At 46.0% G+C, this 22,949-nt stretch overlaps 1 protein-coding gene and 1 long non-coding RNA gene across 7 annotated transcripts in view; both read right to left on the bottom strand.

Annotated features, from left to right (window-relative positions):
- NMNAT2 (nicotinamide nucleotide adenylyltransferase 2) overlaps positions 1–22,949 on the bottom strand; it is a 207,342-nt gene that overhangs the window by 76,567 nt on the left and 107,826 nt on the right. The window lies entirely within an intron of this gene.
- On the bottom strand, positions 18,362–22,340 carry LOC139037367 (uncharacterized). The gene is made up of 2 exons (XR_011490143.1): positions 21,885–22,340; positions 18,362–21,754 (listed from the first exon to the last, which is right to left on the bottom strand). It is a non-coding gene; the product is annotated as an uncharacterized lncRNA (long non-coding RNA).

Below are 22,949 nucleotides of genomic sequence, written 5' to 3'. Positions count from 1 at the left end.
ACCAACTGCTATAGCCTGGGACCCAGCCTGTGTGCTGATGGTCAGAGGTGGACCAAAGACACATGTCCCTGCCCTCATGGAGCCTGGAGAAGGGAGACAGACGAGACAGGTCTTTATTTTAAAGCATACACACAAACACACAAAGAAATACACATTGAGGAAAAAGTCATGAACATAATGAACAGACTGCAGTAATCAGGCACACACGAAACAGACGAACAAAGCTACTTAGATATGGTTGTCAGGGAAGGTATATTGGAGAAAATAATTTTTCTTTGAGGCATGAATGAAGAGGAGGGGCAGGGGCAGAGACTCAGGTTTAGCACTCCAAGTGGAGGTCTAGCGGGTACAAAGACTCTAGGACAGGATGAAGTTCAATGTGCTCTAGACCATGAAGAGTCTCGTCATTACTCTAAGGGAAATGTGAAGTCATTGATGGGATTTAAGAAAATGAGTGACATGATCTCACTTATGTTATAAGAAAAGCACTCTGGGCTGTGAGGAGAAAGGATTAAGAAGCTAGAGGACCAGTATTGCAATGATGAGGTGGAAGTGGGTAAGGGAGATATTAATAGATGCAAAGGAGATGATGGGCTCAAGATACATATTGGAGGAAAAATGACCAGATTAGCTGAAAATTTGGCTCTGGGGGGTTAGGGAAGGGCTGGGATAACCAGGTGGATGGGAAAAGACTTCGGAAGGACCAAGATAAGGAGAAGAACAGAATTAGTCTGCAATTGTATTCAATAGGGCTTCCCTGATGGCTCAGTGGTAAAGAATCTGCCTGCAGTGTGGGAGACCTGGGTTGGATGGCTGGGTTGGGAAGATCCCCTGGAGAAGGGAAAGGCTACCCACTCCAGTGTTCTGGCCTGGAGAAATCCACGTACTGTATATAGTCCATGAGGTTGCAAAGAGTTGGACACAACTGAGTGACTTTCACTTTCATATTCAATAAGGGTAAAAGGGCTAGAATGGCCATTACCCTTACCATCTCCCAATAGTGCTCATAGCTTCATCCTTTCCATAATAGGAAAGCAGAGACAAAAGCCAGTGAGATTTCAGTTTACATGTGAATTACGAAGATGGGTTGGCACAAGAATGACCCATGTAGCAAAGCTAATAAACCATATTTCCCTGCGGTTCTTCTTATTAGCTGAGTTGATAGTTCATAGTATATCAGGGCCTCACACGGTCAGTGTTCCAACAGCTCTTCCCAGTTTGAATGTGTGCACGTAGCACAGAGACTAGTATTTTCCAGAATCGTTCAGCATGGAGTGGGTGGCAGGGTGAGTGGCCAAAGAAGAGAGGGATGTTCATTCGCCAGCACAGAGCTCTCTGTGCCCCCAAACCAGGTGATTTCTTGGTGCACAAGGACAGTCATGACTCACTTGGGCAAACCTCTTGGGAGTGGTGCCTGAAGAACGGAAAATAAAAATAGTGCTTTTGGCTGTTGGTTTTCTTCTGTTGTCCCGGGAGGCCCCCGCTTTCCCTGGCTGCCCCTCCCTGCCCCCGTCTGCTCCCTGGCTCCCCCGGCTTTCAGAGGAGCTGGTACTGGACACTAACCACCCTTTCTCACTTGACATCTTCTCCTGCAGAGCAAGCTACTTTCTTGCCAAATCTCTAGGTTGGTGGCTCATCGGATGTCAGCTGCCCCCGCGGCTTCCAGGGCTAGCAGGGAGGGTGCTGCAGCCAGTGCTCAAGGCCAGAGAGGAAGGTGTCATGTGAGGGGCTCATCACCTGGTCCCAGAACTGAAGACCGCAGAGCTCTGAGGCTGGAACCCAGCCACTCAGACCAAGCTGGCAGGTCCCTGAAGAAGGTGAGGGGCCAGAAGTACCACAGGACAGGACCCTGGCTTCCTCCCCACCCAGCTGCCCCATCCTGACTCCCCTCCAGAAACTGGAGGGGCTGTGCTTTCTTTGGACATAGTCTGAGGCTGAGATCAGCAAAATCTAAACCCTTCGAGAGCATTCCAGAAAGAGCCTCTGCTGTGCTAACCTAAAGGTTAATGAGCCTCTCTAGGAGGTTCTCTTCTCTGATTCACCAGCTCTGCCTCCTCGCCACTCTGCTGATGTCCTTGGGCAGTGGCCCTCTGTCCTGGAGCCTTTCTCAGAAAGAAGGAGTTCAGTGCCAAGCCCTGGGCAGACCTCGCAGTGAGCCGGCATGGCCAGATCTGGGCAATCCTCAGTTTGTTTTCAGAGCTAGCCGTTCTCCCAGATCTGGCCTAGGTGACTTGTCTCCGGGTGCCCTGCCTACTGTCCTTCCCAGTCCCAACACTTGGTGCTGTTGGCATGATCTTCTGCAGTAGTGGAAGTCTGCCTCCCGCAAGGGAGATCTTCTGGAACATCTGCCCAATTTATACTGACCCAAGGGACCCCCAGGGACAGGAAGCTGGCTGCTGTTTTATGAAATGGGACCCTACACTCTGACTCCACTCACGGTTGATTGGATGAGATGGGCCAATAGGAATCTTTATCCTGTTATTAGGATTAGAGGCGAGAGAGACAGAAAAACAGAGAACAGAGAGATTTGGTCCTTCCGTGAAGCTGTGGTTGGCCTTTCCCTGATGTGACTCTTGAGATGCAGAGGCAGCAAGTCAGCAGAAAGAATGAACAATGAGTTGGATACACAGAAAGGGGCAAAGATGAGAGATAAAAATACTTCAAAGATTCCCCACAGCGTTCCAGATTTGGGTTTTTGGCCTCCCTGAGGCTCATTCTTGCCCACAGGGGTTCATGACTATTCAAATAAAGTCCCTCTTCTTCCTAAAGTGATTTCTCTCCCTACCACCAACATAGACTGAAGCAATAATAACTCTATTATATTTCTTTAATTCTAACATGCACCATCAATTTGAATAATGCTTGTGTGTCTGTCTGTTTATGTGTATGTGTTGGGGGAGAAACACAACATTAAAAATAAATATTGTCTGTATGACTTATTCCAATTTCAAAAATGTTCAACATGAAAAGCATGCATCTTAACGTTGAGGAAATAGGACACTTCACTCATACGGTCTCTGGTCCTGACTCTTAATTAGGTAAAATGGTCCATTTAAATGCAATTAAATTGTGTATGCTTCCAAGTCGTTAAGGAGTAGCTGGAATCTCTGTGTTTTGATTTACACGAGAGCCACTTGAGTTAGCGTCGAGCTGGTCAGGAGCAGCCTTAGGCATTTTCCTACAGACCCTGCCGTGGGGACCATAACCGTGATCATAACTGCGGGACTCATTATGGATCATAATCATAAGAGGATCCCCCTGTTAAGAACATTATCCAAGCTCTTATTGTCGCTCTCATGGAGGGATACAGTCAGAGAGCCACATTAAGCTGTCCATTTTTCCCAGGGAGGCTGCCCACCCACTGCCTTTTTGCCGAGTGTGTTCACTTTCCTCCCTGCCTCCAACTTCTGGCAACCCTCAAGATGAGGTCCAGACGGAGGCAGGAATGGTTCGGCCCAGCATAACTGAGTACTCTATGGAGGCCTTGCAAACACTCAATCTTAGAGTGGTTTGGAAGCCATCAAATCTCCTGCCTCCTCTGCCAGATGCAGAACTGCGGCTCAGAGTTTGAGCAAGTTGCATAGGGTCACTTGGCCAGATGGTGGCACAACCCAGACTAGACCTAGGCCCATTGACCTCCCATGCTGGGCTCCACTCACCCTTATCACCACGCTATGCATGCGTGCTAAGTCGCTGCAGTGGTGTCCGACTCTGTGCAACCCCATGGACTGTAGCCTGCCAGGCTCCTCTATCCGTGGGTTTCTCTAGGCAAGAATACCGGAGTAGGTTGACATTTCCTTCTCCAAAGGATCCTCCTAACCCAGGGATCGAACCCACAACTCTTACATCTCCTGCATCAGCAAGCAGGGTTCTTTACCACTGGCTCCATCTGGGAAGCCCCACTGCCACCACTCCTCTTCCCTCCCAAAGCAAGGAGGCTGGGCATCCAGCATGGGTACATGAGACGAAGTCTGACAAGTGATTAAGAGCTTGGAGCTGGAGCCAGAGTGCCCAGGTTCAAATCCCAGCTCCACCACTCTCCGGCTGCCTGTGCTCAGCCCAGCTACCTAACAGCTCTATGCCTCAGTCATCCTATCTGTAAAATGGAGATAAAAACAGTATCAATTGCATAAGATCCTTGTAGCATTATTAAGTTAATGAGTAAAGCATTTTGACCACTGCCTGGCAAGTGGTACACTCTATATGTATGTTTTCTAAATAAAGTCAAGCAGCCTCTGATGCCCCACGTTCTGAGGAGTTGTCTGGAGGTAGAGCCATCCCAGGTCATCAGGGGGACAGAGCCCCTCAGTGCCAGGCTGAGGGGCTATGTTGCAAAAGGGGCCAGGAGCAGAACCGAGGAAAGAAGGAATAGGGCAGGTGCTGCAGCTTGGGTAACCTCAGCGGATGCCCCATCCCCATTCCTCCCAGGAACCTCCATGTCCTTTCTAAGCGCGCCTTAGCTAGTGGTGTCCCCCCAAGAACACTGCTGGTGGCAGTGAGGCTGCCTGCTGAGTGGCCAGTTCCCTCCACCTCCCGAAGCTGGGCTTGGGAGAGAAGGTTCCAGAGACTCCTTGAGGAGGCGGTGACCGCTTCCAGAAATCTGGGTCCACCTGCTGAAAGCTCTTAAAGTGTGGGGCAGGCAAAAGGAACTCCTAAAAAAGGAGGCATTTCTTATTGGGGTTTTTTTGTTTGTTGTTTTTACCAACTTGCATCTTTAAGGGTTAATTCAAACAGGAACAGTGAGGTGAATTCCATTCCAACTGGCAGTTCTTCTCCCTTCAAAGTCCTCTCAGAGGCTCAGGGAAAATATGCAGAGAAAGATTTTCACCTCCTTCAGGGCTCAGAGTTCCTCACCCCTGGCTTCATGATCCTAACAGCTCCTTCAGATCTTCACACAACCTCTCAGAAATGTGGGAAGAATTCTCTCTTGTTTTTTTTCCTGAATGCGCGCTCTCTCTCCCCACCCCCTTCCTTCCTTTCTTCCCTCTCCCCTGACTTCCCCAGGTTTATTCAAGGTCCAGGCTTGATGTGCAGGCAGAGACACCATCTGAGACTCAGCTGGGGTCCCCTCCAACCTGAACCCCTCCCAGTAATTCCAGGGAGACGACAGAGGAAGGTGGAATTGGGGAGAGGGGCAGCGGTGCGCCGAGCACTCGTTCTCTCAGTGGAGAAGGCAGCCATCAGTCACAGCTGCTCTCATAAAATACACCTCGAAGCCAGGGGAGGGGGCTGCCCCAGGCTGCCAGGCCTGTATTCCAGCTCACCGCTGGGGACTTGAGGAGAAGGAGCGTTGATGGGGAAGCCTGAAGGGAAGAGAAGGAGGCTGGAGCAGGAGGGGCTGGCAGGGCAGCTTGCTGGACAGACAAGACGAAAGGAAAGGGGATACCGAGGGGCTGGGTGACTGAGGGAAGAGGAGGCAGGCTGGCCCAGGGGAGGAGGCAGGCTGGCCCAGGGGTGGGCCAAGGGAATTCTGGAGCCAGCCGGGAAGGTAAACACCTTTTTTCTCCTAATAGAAAGCCACCAGGCTTCCTTGAAGAACCGCCTTCCTCTCCGGAAGCCTCTGCTGCTCTCTCTGGGGGGCCCTCCTGCTGTAGCCTCAGGCCTGAGTCCTTCAGAAAGTGAGACACACAAAGCCGGCAATTCAAGGCTCCTCCCCAGGGGGGACACAATCGGCCCCCACCCCCAGCCCCACCCCTCCAGGCAACCCTCCCACGCAGCATGCCCGCTTTGCATCCTATTTGAATCCTCCAAACTGAACCAGTGTCCTCAGATAAGAGCTCTGCCGAGGCACAACACGTACCTCTCAGGCCCAGCTTTCTCTTAGAGAACTGCTTATGTTAGCAAACAAAGGGCCAGTGGGCCTTTTCTAGAATTTGTATGCAGGGCCCAGATTCACACAGTTAAACCTACTTCTGTGTTTTCTGATCTCACCAACATGGGATTTTTTTTCCCCCAGACAACTTTATCTTATCTGTCTGTTGGGGAAGTAATCACCCAAGATACACTGCAGACTTAAACTGTAAGAGGCAGGATATGATATTAATCACTGACAATGCTCAGCTTTAAAAGCACCAAATGCTGAATAAATTAAAGCACTCAGTCATGCAGACCAGACCAAAGGGAGGGGAAACTGAGGGCAACTACAATGGAGACGAGACTTAAAAGGAGCTTTGGGATCTGCCTGAGCACGTGGATAGAACTGAGATGCAAGCAGACGCTGCCACCAGCCAGCCCTGCGCTGAGTGGGGAAAAGGGATTCTAAAATGTCAAAAGGACGGCCTTTGAGTCTGAGCGACAGCGTACTAGCTAAACCCATGAGGACCCACCCCAGGATCACTCTTAAATTATTCTGGACCAGAAGGAAATTCCACAGTGCTTGGATCTCACCGTTTCTCTGGGGATGCAAACTCGCCATGGAAAATTCCCAGCCTCACCTAGGTCTGGGCACCCTGCCCTGCCACTCTCCCCGCTGGTTTCTGGGCCTTGAAAACCTCTGCACATTTCCCTTGTCTTGTTGGCAGCAGTGACAACTATCCACTTGTTGGGGACCAGAAGGTGGTGGCAAACTTGGAGATGATGATCAAAGGAAGTTACCACTGGACCTATGGTGTCAGCATCACCAGGCAGGACCCCCTGTCCCAGTGCAGAGCTGGAATGCACGGGCTCCCATGGTGGAGGTCCCAGAGAGAAGGCCTCCATCCATCTGTCCAAATTCCTTTTGGGGGGAAGGAACAAAACCCAGGAGGAGGCCAGTGCCCAGAGAACCCTCTAGGGGATACTCAGAGTCAGTAAAATAACTTCTGGCTATCCCAGCACTCAGAGGTGTTACTGAACATTTCTAGATAAACGCAAAGGAAAACTCAAAATGCAGGTGGGTTGAGAAGGTCACGTCTGCTGTGGAGGCAGAACATCAGCCCCCCCAAATGCTGACATCTTAGTTCCCGGAACCTGGGCATGTGTCACCTTGTATGGCAAATACGACTTTGCAGACGCGATTAAGTTAAGGATCCTGAGATGGGGAGATTATCCTTGATTATTCAGGTAGACCCAGAGTAATATCTGGATCCCTCTAAGAGGGAGGCAAGAGGGCCAGAGTCAAAAAGAAGATGTGACAAGGAAAGCAAAGGTCAAACGGGTTCCATTCCTGGCCCAGGAAGACTCCACATGCCTTGGGGTAACTAAGTCGGTGCACCACAACTGCTGAAGCCCGCGCTCTGCAACAAGAGAAGCCACGCAGTTAGAAGCCTGCAAGGAGAGCAGCCTCCTCTCTCTGCAACTAAGAAAGCCAACACACAGCAATGAAGACCCAGCTCAGTCATAAACAAAGAAATAAATAAAAAATTTTAAAAAGAGAAAAAAGATGGAATGGGCAAGGAAATATATTCCCTCACAACTTCTAGAAGAGGAAGCAGCCCACCTGACCCATTTTAGACTTTTGGCCTTCAGAAGTGTAAGGTGATGCATGTATGTTGATCTAAACCACTCAGTGTGCAGTAATTCACTATAGCAGTGAGAGGAAACTAATACTCTATGAGCTACTTGACTTCCCCTCAACCCAAACCATTTCTGGGTGAGCCTGAAACATGGCGCCCCTCTTGCCTCTCTCCACAGACGACCTTTGCCTGGTGCTCCCCTCTCCTGACTTATTAATGCTGCCATTCATTCTCTCGTTTCCAGCTATGAAAAAATTTGTTCTCCTCGGCTATCTCAAGGACCCACCAGTGCCATCTCACTGACTCAGTGAGTTCATCTCAGTTCCCAAAAGAGAGCTGGAAGGAGAAACACGAGTCCATGGGCTTTGAGGAATGTGCATGATGCCTTTTTCCTCACTGACTGAAGAAGACACTGGGAAGGGTCCCTCCAGCAGAAGAGCCAGTCACAGGTTTCTTCACTGGCCCTCCCAGACACGCCCAGAGCGATGTATTGCATGTCTGTGTCATGTAGACTGCAGCAGTCTGTCATCCCTGGGGGTGGCCAGGGCCTTGGGCCTCCCCTAGAGGTGTGCTGGAAGGCCACGGATTACGTGTCCCCCCCACCCCAACTGTCATCTGGGTAATCTGTTTAGACAAATATCCAAAGAGACCTTTCTTGGCCTTCTATACAGCCTCCTCCAGGGAAAGGGGTTTGTCTCTACTCCCCACTGCACAGACACAAGCCCACTGCAAGATCCTCTGAGCCCCATTTGGCACAAGCCACTCGCTTCTGCTCCAACTTTCCCACCACAGGCAGTGGCTCTCAGGCCTCAGGGCCCCGCCAACCTCTGATGTAAATTCTGTTCCATTTCAACTCACTCTGTGCTCCCCATGAAAGCTACATTCAACTGAATTTATTTCACCCCAGAGTCTGTCTGGGCCTTACTGAATAGGTACTGTGGTGGGCATAAGAATACCCCACCCAGTCTTCCTGGCCCCAACTCAGATGCCCATGGACAGCTGAGCACTGGTGTGTGGGAGGATACCAGGGTGCCCTAGGGAGGCAGCTCTGGGCCCATTTCCTGTCTGCTCTGGTCATTGAGTCAGAAATAGGTTACACGTTAAGTGGAGAGAATTGAGGAACTAGAACACAGTTTGGGATTAGGTTATCACTTCTCCCAACTCCTCACCATGTTGATTAATAGTAATTATCCAGTGTAACTTCCCAGGCACTTTAAAGATGCCTTCTCATCCAGTTCACTCAACTACTCCATGATTCTACTGGGCTTCTGTGAAGTCACCAGCTTCAACCAAAATAACAACAAGCCCCACCCAGGAGTTTTCCTACTCCTTCTTACTCCTTCTTAAGATCCTGTCTCTGTTAACACCAGCACATCCATTCAGACGCCTAGACAGAAATGTCTGGTAGAAACCACAGGGTCTCATCCTATTCTACATGTGCCTAATCCATCTCCAAGTCCTGGAAAATGGACATCTCTGGCTGCAGATGCGGGTAGGAAGGAGACAGTCCTTCAGGCATGAATGTAAAATCGGAATGAAACACCAAAAGACTATCCACTACCCACCCCTGAGACGGGTGGTTGGGAGTGAAGGGGCTCTTTTTTGATCCATGGCTGCTTTCGCTGCAGTTGGGCTTGAAAATGTTTCTGCTCAGGTCATCTCCAGTTACAGTTTGGCTTTGTCTCCTTGGGCTGAACATTTCTCCCATCTAATATGATGCCTTCCTGAAGCTGGAGGAAAAATACAACTTTCCAGAAGGGACACATCCATTCCTTTGGATGCCATCTCTGTGATCCAGGGTGAAGTAGATCAACCTTTCTCTGTGCTCCCACGTTAACACGGGCATGCCTCTTTTTGCAATTATCCCAAGTACTGTCATTTATTTCACTGCATCCTTTTCTATACATGGTTCTTCAACTAGATTGTAGGCTCTTGGAAGTCAGGACCAGGTTTATCTTCTAACTTTCATCCTAGTTAATGCTTGGCACATTACAGATGCTCACCAGTTTGTTGGACAATCTCTGAATGTAAGAGGCTGGCCTATCCTTTGTGCACAGGATGTTCTTAGGAGATGAAGACGTTTACAAGGAGAGTAGGAGGCAGAGACCTTCAATGGCAAGAGTGTCAGAACTCTATGAAATTTGTTTCCAGGAAGAACTAAAGCCAAATCAGAAATTACCCTCTGACTTTATGTGATTTCGTCTAATACCAATTTTATTCCCTGGCAACAGACTTTCATGGCTTCCTATTTCAGCACAGCAAACCTCAGCTTGTTGGTTTTTAACCAGAATCTATACTATTGTGTCACTAGAGTAGCACCATGATCAAATGTAAGCCTAACAGAGTAGATTAGGAATGAAGCTAGGAGGATGAGATTAAACTTGACAGCTATTAACATCATGAGTCATTGTCTCCTCCACTTTTCTTTGAATCCTTACATCAGGCTTCTGTTACACATGGCAGACTGAATATATGCATTTATTGCCACTCTCTTGAAACCCCACTAAAATGACGTTACAGGAATAAAAAGGTAAAACTGTCAAGGACAGAGAAACTGGGAGGGGAGACAAAAGATGCCTACACATTTTTTGGAAGGTCAAAAGACATGCGTGAGTGGTAATTGACATGGCAGAGTGGAGAAAGCCAAAACTTAAACATCTAGCGCTAATTTGCACCATTGAACCTAAGGATGACTCAGGATCTGAGACACCATTATCTTAGAAAGCATGGAGCAGAACAGAGAATAAGTAAAAGCTGATATAATGGGCTGTTACACCTGCACAGCCCCTGGCCGCTGCGTAGCGGGTTTGTTGCCCCTCCTTGACCCTGGCGGGAAATGTGAATATTATTCTCTGGATATTATTATTCTCTGGATATTATTCTCTTTTATCCTAAAAGGTTCTAGACTCTAGGAAACTTGACACAGTGAAGGGCAGAAGGAAGGTGCTTTCTGGAACACAAGGGGATTAAGAGGAAGTCTCTGTGCTGAAGAGTGACATCCACAGCTCCCTTTCTCATGAGGCTCCCAGAACTCTGGGGGACTGGTTCATGTTCCTCAAACAGAAGATTGAGGACTCTTCTTTAAAAAAAAGAACGGTATTTTTATTTATTACTTTTTAATGTTTATTTATTTATTTTTGACTGTGCTGGGTCTTCTGTAGCTGTGGCAAGCAGGACTACTCTAGCTGCAGCTCGCAGACTCCACAGCACAGGCTTAATTTACTTCCAGCCTGTGGGTTCTTCCTGCATCAGGGATCGAACCTGCGTCTCTTGCATTGGCAGGTGGATTCTTTAGCACTGAGCCACCAGGGAAGTCCAGAAGATTGAGAACTCTTCTTTAGAGAAGCTGATGGGCTCAAGAGAAACATGGATTGATACTGATGGAACCAGCTGTGCATATTCCTAAAGCCCACTAGTCGACAGGCTCCATCTGGGACTCAACAAGGCCCAGCTTATGGATGGGCAGTCAAGGATCACCAGGAAAGCATTCAATATAAAGGCAGAAAATAAAAATAAACAAATGAGGTTGGGGGGTGCAGCTCAGAGAAACAGAGAAAATGCAGAAAATAGGGGGAAAAAATTAAAGATGTAGTATCCTCAGAGAGATATAAGATCTTGCTTTCATGAAATGAGAAGAAAATTCTATACCAAACAATCATTCATTCATTCATTAGATATTTACTGTGCTAATTTGTGTATGGCACTATTCTAGGTCCTAGAAACACAGAAACAGCACTACAAGAGAAAACATTTAAACATCCCTGTCCTCATGAAGCTTTCATTTCAGAGAGAAAGAAAGACAACAAACAGAAAAGTAAATAAAATATAGTAATGTCTTATTATGATATATGCTACGGAGGAAAAAAAATAGCAGGGAAATAAGTTAGGAAGAGCTAGCAGAAAGAAATTATATAAATTTAACCATGATGATCAGGGAAGACCTGAAGGAGGAGGTGACATTTGAACAAAAAACTAAAGGAAACTGGGTATCAAATATGAGAAAGAAAGACTCGCGCCAATTAAAAATATTATGGCCAAAATTTGAAACTATAAGAAAAGTTAGATTAGGTTGAAGAAATCACATAAAGTAAACCATAAAGACAAACAGCAATAGGAGAGAGGGAAAAAAAGGTAGAAGGTAAAAGATGAATCCAGGAGGTTCAATCTGACTAAAAGGTTTCCCAGAGACACACACATTTACGGTGTACTAATTCTCAATATGGAGAAGGTAATAGCAACCCACTCCAGCACTCGTCTGAAAAATCCCATGGACGGAGGAGCCTGGTGGGCTGCAGTCCATGGGGTCGCTAGGAGTCGGATACGACTGAGCGACTTCACTTTCACTTTTCACTTTCCTGCATTGGAGAAGGAAATGGTGACCCACTCCAGTATCCTTGCCTGGAGAATCCCAGGGACAGGGGAGCCTGGTGGGCTGCCGTCTACGGGGTCGCACAGAGTCGGACACGACTGAAGCGACTCAGCAGCAGCAGCAGCAATTCTCACTAAAAGCAAAGGAATGGGGTAAGAAACGTCTTTAAAACAACTACTGAATCTACGTGCTGAAACTACTGGATAAATGTGTAAGGAAAAAAGAACTTCAACTCCTATCTAACATTCATAAAAAGTTAATCTGACAAAGTTTAGCATATTTATCTAAATATACAGGCTTAAAACCATAAAGCTTCAAGAAGAAAATTTAAGACCATAAATTTGTAATTTTGCAGTAGTCAAAGATTTCTCAGGATAGAAAAAGTACTAATTATAACAGGAAAAATGATAAATTGAACTTCTGTCAGGTCTAAAACTTCTGCTCGTCGAAAGATACTTTAAAGAAAATGAATAGGTAAGCTGACCAACTGGAGAAAATATTTGCAATTTATGTTACCAAGGACTTCTATCTAAAATACATAAAGAACTCCTACAACTCAATAATAAAAAGTTAAACCAATGAAAAGAACATATATGAAAACTTGAATATATATTGAATACATATTTTTAAGCTTTTTATTTTGAAAATAATCATAGATTATAGGAAGTTGCAAAAAGAGTACAGAAAGGTCTCATGTACTCCTCACTGACTATCCCCCATTAGTTATATTTCACATCACTTTGTAACATTTAGAAGACTGACAATTTAAAAGACTGACAGTGCCCAGTATTGGTGGTGATGTGGGAAAACTGAAACCTTCATAAATTGCTGATGAGACTGTAAAATGGCTGTCACTTTGGAAAACGATTTGCAAGTTCTTTATAAAGTTAAACAGATACGTATTGTGTAACTCAGAAATTCCATTCATAAGCACTTACCAAAGAGAAACAAAATCGTATGTCCACAAAAATACTTCCACAAGAATGTTTGTAGCAAGTGTATTCACAATAGCCCCAAATCAGAAGCAACCCAAATGTTAATCAACAGATTATATAGTATTCATATAATGGAATAGTACTCAGCAGTAAAAAAGGATAAACTGTGCTACTCCCAAGAACACAGACAAATCACAATAACATCATGCTGAGCATAGAAAGCCAAATGCAAAACAATATATAAAGTATAATTCCATTTACATGAGGTTCAGGAATGCAAAACTAAAATCTGATGATAGAAATAAGAATGATGGCTTTGTATTGAGGATAAGGATTGCCTGGAATGGGGCATGAGGAAAACTTTCTGGGGAGATGGAAATTGTCTGTATCTTGACTGGGGAGTTAGTTACACAGGTGTATCTATTTATCAAAATTCACTGGATTGTACATTTAAACTTGTTCCTTTATGTAAACTTTACATCTGTTTTCAAAAGTGAAAAGGATGAGGGGAAAAAAGATTTCCACAATGAGAAAAAGAATGAGATAATGAAAGGAAGGAAATAAGGGGAAAAAACACAAATTAAGTTTTTAATTTTTAAATCCTCATATCAATTTTTGATATATTATTTAGTGTTATTATTACAACATAGATGGTATAAATAAAAATCCAAGAAATAAAGAGGTAAGTAATTTACTAAAAAAAAAGTCCTGGATCTAGGTTTTCTCACTACCAATAAACTTAACCACCTCCTCTCTGTGGCAAGAAAAATACCGTATGTTTGAGAAGCATCTATAATTGAGAGCTGCCATCAGTCTGTGGGCTATTATCATTATCCCTTCAAGAGTAATGGACCAAGGATTCAACTGAAGCTCTCTGTTGGCAACAATCATTTCCTGCTCCATTTTTAAATTCTTAATCACTTAGATACCTTAAACCATCAATATTCTCTATCCATTTGCACTCTTACTGCCGTTCTCCAAAGATCTAAGCGCCTCGTGGATGATGCTGGAAGATGTCACAAACCAGGCTTCTCTGCTCAGAGAGCAGCTGTGCTGGGCTCAGAGCTTTCACGCCCAAGGAATGGGGCAGCTGGAGCATGTACACACTGATTCCTTATTTGCTCTCCAAATATAAGGAATAAACTGGTAGCTGTCTTATTACTGATTTCATCTAGGTCCCCTTCCTGAAGAAAGTGTATATTCTGTTATATTTAAAATAGATAACCAACAAGGACCTACTGTATAGCATAGGGGACTCTGCTCAAAATTCCTAACAACTGAAATGGGCGAAGAGTTTGAGAAAGAATAAATACATGTATATGTATCACCGAATCACTTTGCCATATACCTGAAGCTAACATAACATTGTTAATTAAGTATACTTCAATATAAGATTTTTTTAAAGTTTTTAAAAAAGAAAGTGTATACTGTGAACCAGAAAATGAAAATGTTACAGGATACAGATAGAAGAGTAGGAATACATCTGAAAGCTTATAACCCTGATACAAATATCAGAACTCTGAGTTCTTCAAATGAATAACAATTCATCAGAAAACAGAGCTAAGAGCGTTCTCAGAGATCACTTATTCCAAATGCCCTCTCTTTACACATGAAAAAAATTGAGGTTCGTTTTGTGTGCGTGTGAAGGTGGGAATGGGGGAAAAGAGGGACAAAGGGAGAGAGGTGATAATGTGGAAATAGCATTGAAATCTCAATTAGGAAATCTTGGTTTCACGTCCTGGTTTTCACCTAGAAGCACAATCTTGGCCAAGTGCTTAACTGAACCTCTGGTTCTCTCCATAAACTGACCATAAGAGAATCTGTCCTGATTACTCTCCTGGTCTTATGAGAATCAAAGAATAAGGTCTGAGAAACTGTTTTGTCAAGCCTGTATTAATGCTTGCTATTACTATTGCCTTAGTTGGCAAACGGGAAAGTTACTACTAGAAGTCAGGTCTCCAGAGTGCATTCTGATTGTCTGGAAACCGCCCCTCGACTTAGCTGACCTCGGGGAGCTCGGTGTGATTAACCTCACAGCTTCGGAGGGAGCATCTGGCTTCAGGGGGTTGTGGGGGAGGAGCAGGGGCAGCTGACCGCTAGTGAGGCAGTGTGGCCTTGGGAAAGAGCAGGAAGTAACTAGAAACTGTCCCATGTCAGAGGATTTGGCCAAGTAACCTTTTGGAGACTGCCCTGCCCCGTTTCAGGCAAAGAAGACCGATGGGGAGGGCAGAATTGCGAAGACAGAAGGAAATGTCTGCGGGGATCAGGACCAAGGGCCTCCAGGGCCTCTTGTTCCCTGCCGGCTGACTTTGAAGGGTCCCGCCAGTTGCCCCTTCTCCCCCAGCCCTCTGCCAAGGTCCCACGAAGGGTAGGTGCAGCAGCTCCCAGAAATTGCTGCTTTAAATCTTCAGGGATTGACATCCAGAGTACGTGCTTGGAGAACATTGCTGAATCCCTTTTGGCATTTTTGAAAAGAGTTTAGAGTTAACAGCTTTCCTGTGTGAAGAAGCCCAGCTCAGAGAAACCCTGGATGCAAATCCTGAGCCATCATTCACAAGCTGAAAGTCCCTGGGTAACAGATTCACCTTGTCTGAACTCCAACGTCCTTGTGCTTATAGTTGGGATAATAACAATACCTTCTTTTTTTTTTCAATTTTATTTTATTTATTTGATTTTTAAAATCTTTTTGGCCATGCTGCAAAGCATGTGGGATCTTAATTCCCCGACCAGGGATCGAACCCACCACCCCTCCCCCCATTGGAAACGTGGAGTCTTAACCCACTGGACTGCCAGGGAAGTCCCAACAATAACTTCTTCATGGAATTATCCTGAGGAAGGTAATGATAATGGTTAATGCTAATTGAACTACGTGCTGTGCATTGTTCTAAGCACTTGACATGGATTATCTCAGTTGTCACACAGTGTGTTTTTGATAACTTTTCTGGCACCTGGGAGCTACCATGCTCACAAGTAAAATGAAGCTCCTTTTGAGCGAGCATCTTCGTCTTTGTCTTCTAGGCAGCCGGTGAGAGGCTGCGAAGGGGATGTGCCTGCCTTAGGGAGAGGGTGGAAGCAATCATTAATGCCTGACCTCACTGTCATGTCCTGGGAGGTGAGGCAGTTATTATCATTAAAAATCAAGACCCTGTAAGCACAAACACATGAAAGGGGAGTGGTCCTTTGAACATCAAGAGAGCCAGCTGGACTGATCAGAATGATTACAATGAGTAGCAAGTCTGGCCGTTCCCTCCATCTTCCTTAGGGTCCACTGCCAATCAGCCTTGCAAGGGGCCTCAGCCCAGTGAATCAGACTCTCTGGCTTCTCCCTTCCTGGGGGCTGCGTCCCAGTAGGGAGTGCCGAAGAGCAAACAGTTGTGCTAGCAAGCCAGCCTCTCACATGGCCACCACTGGAGACATATCCTCAAGTACACACAGCTGACTGATTGGTACCCAGGAGGTGAAGCAGCTGGTGCAATGGCCGTTTGGATCCTGACATTGTCTCCTCTGGTTAGCTGCTGCTTGGGAAGAGCCGGACTGGGAAGTCTTTCCAAACACCTGGTGACTTAGGTGTGAACATCCCTCTTTGGATGCTGGCAGGTATTTGTCCTCCGGGCCAGCCAAGCTGGGCTGAGGTAGACTAACCCAAGGATGACCTGCCAGGTTGCTGTTTAATTACCGCACCCAGAAAGTGCCCTAATGGTGAGGGAGGAAAATGATCATGACCCAGAAGCCCCACCTAACAACATGAATTTATCCTAAGGGTGGGTGATGGTTATTAGAGTGTAATCTTTAGCTGAGGTGGGCTGGAGGTCACCAAGGCTGCAAATGGGTTATTACATTAGATCCTGATGACAAGCTATGAGCTCAAGCAAGATGGGTCTTCATTTTACCGACAAAGAAACTGAGGTTCTCTGCCTGGCTAAGGGGCTTGCCCAAGGTCATATAGTTAATGGGCAGCTGAGCTGGCATGCTGCTTAGAGCTGGCACTTAGTAGGTGCTTTAAGAATGAGAAAAGAAAAAAAAAAGAATGAGAAAAGAGTAGATTAAGGTAGGTTTTCTCAGCCGCAGCACTGCTGACACATTGGATCGGATGATTCTTTGATACGGGAACTGTCCTGTAGGTTGTAAGATGTTTAGCCGCATCCCTGGTCTCTATCACTAGATGCGGGTAGTTCCCTATCCCATTCAAATGTGGGACTTCCCCGGTGGCCCAGTGATTAGGACTCCGTGCTGAGACTGCAGGGGGGCACAGGTTCTATCCCTGGTTAGGAAACTAAGATCTTGCATTCCACACAGCAAGGCCTAAAAAAATAAAAAAGAAGTTAAATGTTCCCCAGGAAAGAAAACTGCCCCAGACTGAGAACCAGGGAGTTAGGGGAGTAGTAAGTGAAAGTCATCTGAGGGCCCAATCCCAGGACTTCATCTGACTCTGTAGCCCAAATTGTGAGCCACCCAGGATCTGGTGAGGACTAGCTTCTGACTGTGACCATGACATCAAACTAGATCTCATAGTTAAGTAATTCTCTCCTGCATGCCAATCCTAATGAAAATGGAATGGATCTCATTTCCCTTAAAATTCTACTGCCACCTACCATTAGTAAAATGAACCTCACTTTCATCTGGCCCTCCTGGGAGTCCACCAGGGCTGGAGATAGAACTCCTTCAGCCTACTCAGACTTCCTTTTGAGAGAATGGAAAACATAAATAAGCTCTGGAAACACTTCCTGGTGATACAGAATAAAATATTCAGAATATTTAGAGCCCTCACTAAATACCAGGCACTGTACTTAGCACTTTATACACTGCCTCATTTAAACATTATTTTCTAGATGTGGAAACTGAAGCTGAGAAAGTCAAAGTATCTTTCCCAGGACCCCAGAGCTAGCAATGATGAAGCTAAGGTTTGAGCCCAGGCCTGACCTGGGCAGCGCTTCCTCCCATCCTAGGGTCACTGGAGCTCCCCCAAGCTCTTCCAGGTCTGCTCAGTTGGCTCAGAACCCCAGAATGGAGAAGGAATGTGAGAGCTGTCATCCAATCCCATCCTCCCTCCCAAGGCCCATCTCCTGATTCCATATGATGGAAACCTTCCCCTGGATAAAAACGAAATTGTGAAAGTGTTAGTCACTCAGTTTTGTCTAACTCTTATGACCCCCATGGACTGTAGCCCGCCAGGCTCCTCTGTTCCTGGGGATTCTCCAGGCAAGAATACTGGAGTGGGTTTCCATCCCCTTCTCCAGGGGATCCTCTCAATCCAGAGATGGAAACTGTGTCTCCTGCATTGTAGGCAGATTCTTCACCATCTGAGCCAATGCGGAAGCCCTGCATTGGACAGCCTATGGTCAATTAAAGCTACTCTCCTAATACACCACCTCATCCTCTCCCCACCGCCACCCCCACCCTTCACCCTCCTCCTGGCTGACTTGTCTCCATCAATAAAATCACTCAGTTTACCAAGTTATTAAGCCCTTGAAATCATCTTTGACTCTTCCCATTCACTCCCTTCTCCCCCAGTCCAATCATTCGCCATGTCTTATACCTGTCCTGATTCCCAGTCCCAATTCTATTTCTAGACTCAGTTCTCTTTGCCTCTCACCTGGACTTTTCTCTCTCTCTCTCTCTCTCTCTCTCTCTCCCTTTTTTTTTTTTTTTTTTGGCTGTTTCACACAGTTTGTGGAACCTTAGTCCCCAGCCAGGGACTGAACCGGCATCTTCGGCAGTGAAACCGAGGAGTCTAAATGTCTGGACCACCAGAGAATTTCCCTACCTGGACCCTTAACGGCCTCTCGCTGTGATCCCCTCCAGGCCTTTAACCTTCAATCCCACCCAGAGAATTTCCCTACCTGGACCGTTAACGGCCTCTCACTGTGATCCCCCCCCAGGCCTTTAACCTTCAATCCCACTGTACCCACTGCCACCAGACTAAACATCAGCAGCTAACTCTGATCTTCACCTTCAGTGGCTCCCAAGGTCAACATGGTTGAGTCCAGACTCCAGATGTGCCTTGACTTGGCCCTCCTCTGATCTTCGAGCCTCTGTCCCACTGTTCCCCAGACAAATGAACATCTTGTCACCCCCAGTGTTCTACAACCTCTGTTTCTGCCTACTGTTCTCTGTCTGGAACATTCCTGAAACCTCACACTCACCCCAGGAATAGTCATTTCTTTCTCCCTTTCTTCTTGTGACAAAGAGTCAAACATATAGAAACATTCTCTACCCTTTAAGACCAAGCTCAGATGCTACCTCCTCCATGAAGCCTTCCTTGATTTTCCCAGTTGGAAGTGATCTTTCCTTCCTATTAATATATATACACATATATAATACATATGTATTATAATACATATATAATGTAGTATATGTATTATATATATATAATACAATATAATTCTATTATATTGATGTTTTTTAATTGTGGTGCTGGAGAAGACTTTAGACAGTCCCTTGGACTGCAAGGAGATCAAACCAGTCAATCCTAAAGGAAATCAACCCAGAATATTCATTGGAAGGACCGATGCTGAAGCTGAAGTTCCACTACTTTGGCCACCTGATGCAAAGAGCTGACACATTGCAAAAGACCCTGATGCTGGGAAAGACTGAAGACAAAAGGTGAAGAGGGCGGCAGAGGATGAGATGGTTAGATAGAATCACCGACTCAATGGATATGAGTTTGACCAAGCTCTGGGAGATAGTGAAGGACAGGGAAGCCTGGTGTGCTGCACTTGACGGGGTCACAGAGAGTAAGGCGTGACTGAGTGACTGAACAACAACAAATATGACTTGCTACAAACTACCATAATATATCCCTGTGTCCTTTCCCCTGGCATTTTATCAATTTCTCTATGAGTGTTCCATCCTTACTGCACAGAAAAACTCCTGATCCATCATCTGTAAAACAGGGATGAAAATAATGGAAATTCTCTCATGGAACTGTTGAAAGGATTAAATTAGAGAAAAGAAATTATTACATGGAAAATGCTTAGGAAATTCAATACACATTAAACATTCTAAAAATGCTTGCTATTATTACCTTTATGTCCTTGAGGCACTTAGTGGACATAGGAATTATTTAAAAATATTTTTGAACATATGAATGACTGTAATATCACTGTTCTTTGAAGATGCAACACAGCTGATCAGCATGTAGCCAGGGCTCCAATTACATCCCAGATTTCAACAGAAGTGATTCTTTTCTTGAGTGCTGCCATTCTCCTCATGGTAGATGGACCCCAAAACATCCTTTTCTTTTAGACCAGTTGACTTGAACCTTTTTTTTTAAAAATCCCATGCCGGTGCCCTGAGAGATAGCATAGTTCACTTAACCAGCAACTCAGGCCAACAGGAGTGAGTGAGGTGTACACAGAAAATCATCCACAGGGGAATTCCTGATATACCTCCCTCCATCTCCTGTTGCAAAACATCTGTCCTCATCTGCTTTTCTTGAAAAGACAGGACTTATAAAGAAAATACCTGTTCCTTCATTTTCCCAAAAGGGTGATACATTTTCTCCTTTTCAATTCAGCCTGAGGTTCCATTAAAACAGTGGGAACCCCAGCAAAGACATCTTTTAGAGCAGGGGTCCCAACTTCCAGGATCTGAAGCCTGGTGACCTGAGGCGGAGCTGATGTGATAATAATAGAAATAGAGTGCACAATAAATGCAATGCACTTGAATCATCATGAAACCATCCCCTCCCCCTGCCCCGATTCGTGGAAAAAAGTGTCTTCCACGAAATTGGTCCCTGGTGCCAAAAAGGTGGGGGATCACTGTAGAGGTGTCTCAGTCTTTTGAAATAACAAGCAACATGGCTTGTTTGGCCCTAATCTGCATGTGCTCACGTGTGCTCACATGCAGGAGTACTTGAGTGCACATACAGGCAGCAGAGGGGATGGAAATAATTTATGCTGGCGATGCCGAGTGAGTTACTGTTAACCATTTCCATCTTCCCTCACCTTCAGTGTCCGTCCATGTGATCCCCTGTGGACAAGCAGCTGAGCCCAGCACAGAAAATATTAGAGTCACAAAGATATTTATGTTCTTTACCCCTAAGACCTTTGTACCAATATGAGTATTATAGAAAACATAAAAGGAGATGAGTAGAGCAGTGAAAGAGAAAATGTAAATGTTTTTGCATAAAACCTTATGCCAGCCTTGCAGCCGGGACAATTTGGAGATTAGCTGGAATAAAGGGTCTTTCATGGCACATGTAAGATAAGGGGCATTTCAGCAAGGTTCTTTTGCTTTTAAAAAAACAAAACCCCAAATCCCTCTCCTTCATAGCTCCTGCTCTCAGATATATCTAAGGAAGATATGCTTTCTGAAATGCCTTGGGTTTTGGTGGGATCGTGATGCTTGACTTATTGAATTCCCTATTTGAGCCCTGATCCTTTCATCAGCTCATAAGCATCACTTTTCCTTGAAATGACAGCCTCAGCAGAGCACCAGGAAGCATATCTGTGGAAGTCGCTAGAGTTTCTTCTCACGTCATGCGTAGGCGAGCCTGTGACATGGGTCAGGTCCTTGCCAGGAGAAAGGAACACTGACGTGAACATGGTGAGGACTCGGGCTGCCCGAAGTACATCTGCTGCAAGGACCGAGGCAGGCAGTGAGAGCAATGTGACTGAAACCCCTGCCAAGTGGCTCTGGACCCACGGGGCCTGGCTCACCTGCTTTCTGACCTACACTGTCCTGGGCACTGCTTTCTGGTGTTCAGAAATAGCCCACATGAAATCTGTCATACGGGTTATATTTCTCCCAAAGGACAGAGCTCTGCTGGTTTGCAATCCTGAATCATCAACTCAATGACACCTTTCCGCATGGTAGAACTGGAAGCAGGGTTGGCAACGTTTGCTGCCGAGTTCAGGTGCCTCTGCTCCATCGGGCAGTCTGGGAGGAGCCTGGAAGAAGGGTCCACAGGCAGCATCAACATCTCAAACTCCTGGCCTGCTCCCAGAAGGACCAGTCATCCTTAAATGGTCACATAGATAGAGAAGGGGCAGGGCAACTCTCCGGCAGCTCTGATGCTGAAGGCAAGGGAAGAGAAAGAAATGGAAAGACTTTAAAAGCATTCTCTTTCCAGCCCCCGCTGAGAATTTTAAATGCCTTTCACCCTGACATGTTTGAAGTCTGCATTTTATTGTCTGTTTAACTTACCCAGCAAGCTTCCGGGGTGGGCGAGAGCAGTGCGGTTGTATGTTTGTGTCTACAGCTGAGGATCCTGGTGACAGAAAATAATGATACAGCTAACATCCACCGCAGCAGCGGGGAGCCTGGGTCCAGAATGTAAAAGCTAAGGGAGAAATCCCCTATCTGGATGGTGTGAAGAGGGCATGAGATTTCCAAAACTGCAAATGCAAACCCCGGGGACGGAAAGAAATATCAAACATTGGGTTGGCCTAAAAGTTCATTTGGATTTGTCTGTAGCATCTTATGGCAAAAACCAAACAAACTTTTTGGCCAATCTTATACATACTGAATTCCTGCTGAAAATTACCTTGACCTTGCTGCTTGGGAGCCTGGCAGAGAGAACGGGGAGGCTCATCCGTCCAGGGAAGAAGGTACAGAAACCATCCCTCCTTAGAAGAGACGTGTGCTAAGTCGCTTCAGTCGTGTCCGACTCTTTGCAACCCCGTGGACTGTAGCCCATCAATCCCTCCGTCCATGGGATTCTCCAAGCAAGAATACTGGAGTGGGTTGCCATGCCCTTCTTCAGGGGATCTTCCCAACCCAGGGATCCAACTCTTATCTCTTACATCTCCTGCATTAGTGGGCAGGTTTTTTGCCACGAGCACCACCTGGGAAGCCCCAGAAGAGGCATAACTCAATCCTTGCTGTGCCTGGCAGAGCGTAGTTGGAGGTTCCTGAGCATAGCTCTTTCAAGACTTGCCTTGTGACCTCACCCCATTAGCCCACAATCACACACATCCATGCACTCATCTACCCTTCATTTATAGAATTCCTCCTATGCACCAGGCATTGTGCAAATACCTGAGCACATAAAAGTACACGGAATATGCGCAACTCCCACGTGGAGCTTGCTTCCTGAGGAGGACAACTACAGAGGATGACAAGTGCTATGAAGAAATAAATGGAAGAACAAGACAGCTGGGGTCCTTCTGCTTGTCCCCTCCCTCACACAGCAGGCAAGAGCCATGACCCAGAGCATCCAGGAAGACAAGGGGTTCCCTGTTCTCACCCACCGACTGAGACCAGAACTAT

This window comes from Odocoileus virginianus, chromosome 11 (assembly GCF_023699985.2).
Source record: "Odocoileus virginianus isolate 20LAN1187 ecotype Illinois chromosome 11, Ovbor_1.2, whole genome shotgun sequence".
In the NCBI taxonomy this organism is placed as follows: domain Eukaryota; kingdom Metazoa; phylum Chordata; class Mammalia; order Artiodactyla; family Cervidae; genus Odocoileus; species Odocoileus virginianus.
Note: the sequence above shows the minus strand (reverse complement) of the source record. Positions and strands in the feature narration are given on the sequence as shown.